Source organism: Oncorhynchus keta, chromosome 20 (assembly GCF_023373465.1).
Source record: "Oncorhynchus keta strain PuntledgeMale-10-30-2019 chromosome 20, Oket_V2, whole genome shotgun sequence".
Classification (NCBI taxonomy): Eukaryota; Metazoa; Chordata; class Actinopteri; order Salmoniformes; family Salmonidae; genus Oncorhynchus; species Oncorhynchus keta.
This window is the reverse complement of record NC_068440.1, coordinates 42,339,601-42,346,411: the sequence shown is the minus strand read 5'-3', so window position 1 is coordinate 42,346,411 and position 6,811 is coordinate 42,339,601.

The window sequence follows — 6,811 nt, the reverse complement described above, 5'->3', positions numbered from 1 at the left end:
CTCTCTTTATGTAGTGTTGTGTGGTCTCTCTTTATGTAGTGTTGTGTGGTCTCTTTATGTAGTGTTGTGTGGTCTCTCTTTACGTAGTGTTGTGTGGTCTCTCTTTACGTAGTGTTGTGTGGTCTCTCTTTATGTAGTGTTGTGTGGTCTCTCTTTACGTAGTGTTGTGTGGTCTCTCTTTACGTAGTGTTGTGTGGTCTCTCTTTATGTAGTGTTGTGTGGTCTCTCTTTATGTAGTGTTGTGTGGTCTCTCTTTACGTAGTGTTGTGTGGTCTCTTTATGTAGTGTTGTGTGGTCTCTCTTTATGTAGTGTTGTGTGGTCTCTCTTTATGTAGTGTTGTGTGGTCTCTTTATGTAGTGTTGTGTGGTCTCTCTTTACGTAGTGTTGTGTGGTCTCTCTTTATGTAGTGTTGTGTGGTCTCTCTTTATGTAGTGTTGTGTGGTCTCTCTTTATGTAGTGTTGTGTGGTCTCTCTTTATGTAGTGTTGTGTGGTCTCTCTTTATGTAGTGTTGTGTGGTCTCTCTTTATGTAGTGTTGTGTGGTCTCTCTTTATGTAGTGTTGTGTGGTCTCTCTTTATGTAGTGTTGTGTGGTCTCTCTTTATGTAGTGTTGTGTGGTCTCTCTTTATGTAGTGTTGTGTGGTCTCTCTTTACGTAGTGTTGTGTGGTCTCTCTTTATGTAGTGTTGTGTGGTCTCTCTTTACGTAGTGTTGTGTGGTCTCTTTACGTAGTGTTGTGTGGTCTCTCTTTACGTAGTGTTGTGTGGTCTCTCTTTATGTAGTGTTGTGTGGTCTCTCTTTACGTAGTGTTGTGTGGTCTCTCTTTACGTAGTGTTGTGTGGTCTCTCTTTACGTAGTGTTGTGTGGTCTCTCTTTATGTAGTGTTGTGGTGTCTCTCTTTACGTAGTGTTGTGTAGTCTCTCTTTATGTAGAGTTGTGTGGTCTCTCTTTACGTAGTGTTGTGGTGTCTCTCTTTACGTAGTGTTGTGTAGTCTCTCTTTATGTAGTGTTGTGTGGTCTCTCTTTACGTAGTGTTGTGTGGTCTCTCTTTATGTAGTGTTGTGTGGTCTCTCTTTACGTAGTGTTGTGTAGTCTCTCTTTATGTAGTGTTGTGTGGTCTCTCTTTATGTAGTGTTGTGTAGTCTCTCTTTATGTAGTGTTGTGTGGTCTCTCTGTATGTAGTGTTGTGTGGTCTCTCTTTACGTAGTGTTGTGTGGTCTCTCTTTACGTAGTGTTGTGTAGTCTCTCTTTATGTAGAGTTGTGTGGTCTCTCTTTACGTAGTGTTGTGTGGTCTCTCTTTACGTAGTGTTGTGTAGTCTCTCTTTATGTAGTGTTGTGTGGTCTCTCTTTACGTAGTGTTGTGTGGTCTCTCTTTATGTAGTGTTGTGTGGTCTCTCTGTATGTAGTGTTTTGTGGTCTCTCTTTATGTAGTGTTGTGTGGTCTCTCTTTATGTAGTGTTGTGTGGTCTCTCTTTATGTAGTGTTGTGTGGTCTCTCTTTATGTAGTGTTGTGTGGTCTCTCTTTATGTAGTGTTGTGTGGTCTCTCTTTATGTAGTGTTGTGTGGTCTCTCTTTATGTAGTGTTGTGTGGTCTCTCTTTATGTAGTGTTGTGTGGTCTCTCTTTATGTAGTGTTGTGTGGTCTCTCTTTACGTAGTGTTGTGTGGTCTCTCTTTTTATGTAGTGTTGTGTGGTCTCTCTTTATGTAGTGTTGTGTGGTCTCTCTGTATGTAGTGTTTTGTGGTCTCTCTTTATGTAGTGTTGTGTGGTCTCTCTTTATGTAGTGTTGTGTGGTCTCTCTTTATGTAGTGTTGTGTGGTCTCTCTTTATGTAGTGTTGTGTGGTCTCTCTTTATGTAGTGTTGTGTGGTCTCTCTTATGTAGTGTTGTGTGGTCTCTCTTTACGTAGTGTTGTGTTGTCTCTCTTTACGTAGTGTTGTGTAGTCTCTCTTTATGTAGTGTTGTGTGGTCTCTCTTTACGTAGTGTTGTGTGGTCTCTCTTTACGTAGTGTTGTGTGGTCTCTCTTTATGTAGTGTTGTGTGGTCTCTCTTTATGTAGTGTTGTGTGGTCTCTCTTTACGTAGTGTTGTGTGGTCTCTCTTTATGTAGTGTTGTGTGGTCTCTCTTTACGTAGTGTTGTGTGGTCTCTCTTATGTAGTGTTGTGTGGTCTCTCTTTATGTAGTGTTGTGTGGTCTCTCTTTATGTAGTGTTGTGTGGTCTCTCTTTATGTAGTGTTGTGTGGTCTCTCTGTATGTAGTGTTTTGTGGTCTCTCTTTATGTAGTGTTGTGTGGTCTCTCTTTATGTAGAGTTGTGTGGTCTCTCTTTATGTAGTGTTGTGTGGTCTCTCTTTACGTAGTGTTGTGTTGTCTCTCTTTACGTAGTGTTGTGTGGTCTCTCTTTATGTAGTGTTTTGTGGTCTCTCTTTACGTAGTGTTGTGTGGTCTCTCTTTATGTAGTGTTGTGTGGTCTCTCTTTACGTAGTGTTGTGTGGTCTCTCTTTACGTAGTGTTGTGTGGTCTCTCTTTACGTAGTGTTGTGTGGTCTCTCTTTATGTAGTGTTGTGTGGTCTCTCTTTACGTAGTGTTGTGTGGTCTCTCTTTACGTAGTGTTGTGTGGTCTCTCTTTATGTAGTGTTGTGTGGTCTCTCTTTATGTAGTGTTGTGTTGTCTCTCTTACGTAGTGTTGTGTTGTCTCTCTTTATGTAGTGTTGTGTGGTCTCTCTTATGTAGTGTTGTGTGGTCTCTCTTTATGCAGTGTTGTGTTGTCTCTCTTTACATAGTGTTGTGTTGTCTCTCTTTATGTAGTGTTGTGTGGTCTCTCTTATGTAGTGTTGTGTGGTCTCTCTTTATGTAGAGTTGTGTGGTCTCTCTTTACGTAGTGTTGTGTGGTCTCTCTTTACGTAGTGTTGTGTGGTCTCTCTTTACGTAGTGTTGTGTGGTCTCTCTTTATGTAGTGTTGTGTGGTCTCTCTTTATGCAGTGTTGTGTTGTCTCTCTTTACATATGTTGTGTTGTCTCTCTTTATGTAGTGTTGTGTTGTCTCTCTTTACATAGTGTTGTGTTGTCTCTCTTTATGTAGTGTTGTGTGGTCTCTCTTTATGCAGTGTTGTGTTGTCTCTTTACATAGTGTTGTGTGGTCTCTCTTTACGTAGTGTTGTGGTCTCTCTTTATGTAGTGTTGTGTGGTCTCTCTTTATGTAGAGTTGTGTGGTCTCTCTTTACGTAGTGTTGTGTGGTCTCTCTTTATGTATTGTTGTGTGGTCTCTCTTTACGTAGTGTTGTGTGGTCTCTCTTTATGTATTGTTGTGTGGTCTCTCTTTACGTAGTGTGTGTGGTCTCTCTTTACGTAGTGTGTGTGGTCTCTCTTACGTATTGTTGTGTGGTCTCTCTTTACGTAGTGATATCGTATCACCCCTGACTGTTGTTGTCGCTGTAGGTCTCTCTTTATGTAGTGCTGTGTGGTCTCTCTTTATGTAGTGTTGTGTGGTCTCTCTTTACGTAGTGTTGTGTGGTCTCTCTTTACGTAGTGTGGTGTGGTCCTCTTTACGTAGTGTTGTGTGGTCTCTCTTTACGTAGTGTTGTGTGGTCTCTCTTTACATAGTGTTGTGTGGTCTCTATTTACGTAGTGTTGTGTGGTCTCTCTTTACGTAGTGTTGTGTGGTCTCTCTTTATGTAGTGTTGTGTGGTCTCTTTATGTAGTGTTGTGTGGTCTCTCTTTATGTAGTGTTGTGTTGTATCTCTTTATGTAGTGTTGTGTGTATCTCTTTATGTAGTGTTGTGTGGTCTCTCTTTATGTAGTGTTGTGTGGTCTCTCTTTATGTAGTGTTGTGTGGTCTCTCTTTATGTAGTGTTGTGTGGTCTCTCTTAGTGTTGTATTTGTCTCTCTTTAGAGTTTGTTTGTCTCTCTTTTAGGTGTTGTCAGTTCCCTCGTAGTGTGTGTGGTCTCTCTTTATGTAGTGTTGTGTAAGTTGTGTGGTCTCTCTTTATGTAGTGTTGTTGTGGTCTCTTTATGTTGTGTGGTCTCTCTTTATGTAGTGTTGTGTGGTCTCTCGTAGTGTTGTGTTGTCTCTCTTATGTAGTGTTGTGTGGTCTCTCTTTACGTAGTGTTGTGTGGTCTCTCTTTATGTAGTGTTGTGTGGTCTCTCTTTACGTAGTGTTGTGTTGTCTCTCTTTATGTAGTGTTGTGTGGTCTCTCTTTACGTAGTGTTGTGTTGTCTCTCTTACGTAGTGTTGTGTGGTCTCTCTTTATGTAGAGTTGTTTGTCTCTGCTTTACGTAGTGTTGTGGTCTCTTTATGTAGAGTTGTGTGGTCTCTCTTTATGTAGAGTTGTGTGGTCTCTCTTTACGTAGTGTTGTGTGGTCTCTCTACGTAGTGTTGTGTGGTCTCTTTATGTAGAGTTGTGTGGTCTCTCTTTATGTAGAGTTGTGTGGTCTCTCTCTTTATGTAGTGTTGTGTTGTCTCTCTTTATGTAGTGTTGTGTTGTCTCTCTCTACGTAGTGTTGTGTTGTCTCTCTTTACGTAGTGTTGTGTGGTCTCTCTTTATGTAGTGTTGTGTGGTCTCTCTTTACGTAGTGTTGTGTGGTCTCTCTTTACGTAGTGTTGTGTTGTCTCTCTTTACGTAGTGTTGTGTGGTCTCTCTTTACGTAGTGTTGTGTGGTCTCTCTTTTATGTAGAGTTGTGTGGTCTCTCTTTATGTAGTGTGTGTGGTCTCTCTTTACATAGTGTTGTGTCTCTCTCTTTGTGTAGTGTTGTGTGGTCTCTTTATGTAGTGTTGTGTTGTCTCTCTTTACGTAGTGTTGTTTTGTCTCTCTTTACGTAGTGTTGTGGTCTCTCTTTACGTAGTGTTGTGTGGTCTCTCTTTATGTAGTGTTGTGGTGTCTCTCTCTTTATGTAGTGTTGTGTGGTCTCTCTTTATGTAGTGTTGTGTGTTTCTCTCTTTACGTAGTGTTGTGTTGTCTCTCTTTAAGTAGTGTTGTGTTGTCTCTCTTTACGTAGTGTTGTGTTGTCTCTCTTTACGTAGTGTTGTGTGGTCTCTCTTTATGTAGTGTTGTGTGGTCTCTCTTTACGTAGTGTTGTGTGGTCTCTCTTTACGTAGTGTTGTGTTGTCTCTCTTTACGTAGTGTTGTGTGGTCTCTCTTTACGTAGTGTTGTGTGGTCTCTCTTTATGTAGAGTTGTGTGGTCTCTCTTTATGTAGTGTTGTGTGGTCTCTCTTTACATAGTGTTGTGTGGTCTCTCTTTGTGTAGTGTTGTGTGGTCTCTCTTTATGTAGTGTTGTGTTGTCTCTCTTTACGTAGTGTTGTGTTGTCTCTCTTTACGTAGTGTTGTGGTCTCTCTTTATGTAGTGTTGTGGTGTCTCTCTTTATGTAGTGTTGTGGTGTCTCTCTTTATGTAGTGTTGTGTGGTCTCTCTTTATGTAGTGTTGTGTGATCTCTCTTTATGTAGTGTTGTGTGGTCTCTCTTTATGTAGTGTTGTGTGGTCTCTCTTTATGTAGTGTTGTGTGGTCTCTCTTTATGTAGTGTTGTGTGTCTCTCTTTACGTAGTGTTGTGTGGTCTCTCTTTATGTAGTGTTGTGTGGTCTCTCTTTACGTAGTGTTGTCTCTTTATGTAGTGTTGTGGTGGTCCTTTACGTAGTGTTGTGGTGTCTCTTGTAGTGTTGTGTGTCTCTCTTTATGTAGTGTTGTGTGGTCTCTCTTTATGTAGTGTTGTGTGTCTCTCTTTATGTAGTGTTGTGTGTCTCTTTATGTAGTGTTGTGTGGTCTCTCTTTAGTGTTGTGTGTCTCTCTTATGTAGTGTCAAGGTGTCTCTCTTTATGTAGTGTTGTGTGGTCTCAGTCTTTACGTAGTGTTGTGTGGTCTCTCTTTATGTAGTGGGAAGCCTCTTTACGTAGTGTTGTGGTGGTCTCTTTATGTAGTGTTGTGTGGTCTCTCTTTATGTAGTGTTGTGTGGTCTCTCTTTATGTAGTGATGTGTTGTCTCTCTTTATGTAGTGTTGTGTTGTGTCTCTTTATGTAGTGTTGTGTGGTCTCTCTTTATGTAGTGTTGTGTGGTGTCTCTTTATGTAGTGTTGTGTGGTCTCTCTTTATGTAGTGTTGTGTGGTCTCTCTTTATGTGAGTGTTGTGTGGTCTCTCTTTACAGTGTTGTGGTCTCTCTTTATGTAGTGTTGTGGTGTCTCTCTTTATGTAGTGTTGTGGTGTCTCTCTTTATGTAGTGTTGTGTTGTCTCTCTTTATGTAGTGTTGTGTTGTCTCTCTTTATGTAGTGTTGTGGTGTCTCTCTTTACGTAGTGTTGTGTGGTCTCTCTTTATGTAGTGTTGTGTGTCTCTCTTATGTAGTGTTGTGTGTCTCTCTTTATGTAGTGTTGTGGTGTCTCTCTTTGTAGTGTTGTGGTGTCTCTCTCTTTATGTAGTGTTGTGTGGTCTCTCTTACGTAGTGTTGTGGTCTCTCTTTATGTAGTGTTGTGTGGTCTCTCTTTATGTAGTGTTGTGTGGTCTCTCTTTACGTAGTGTTGTGTGGTCTCTCTTTACGTAGTGTTGTGTGGTCTCTCTTTACGTAGTGTTGTGTGGTCTCTCTTTACGTAGTGTTGTGGTGTCTCTCTTTATGTAGTGTTGTGTGTCTCTCTTTATGTAGTGTTGTGTGGTCTCTCTTTACGTAGTGTTGTGTGGTCTCTCTTACGTAGTAGTTGTTGTGGTCTCTCTTACGTAGTGTTGTGTAGTCTCTCTTTACGTAGTGTTGTGTGGTCTCTCTTTATGTAGTGTTGTGTGGTCTCTCTTTATGTAGTGTTGTGGTGGTCTCTCTTTATGTAGTGTTGTGTGG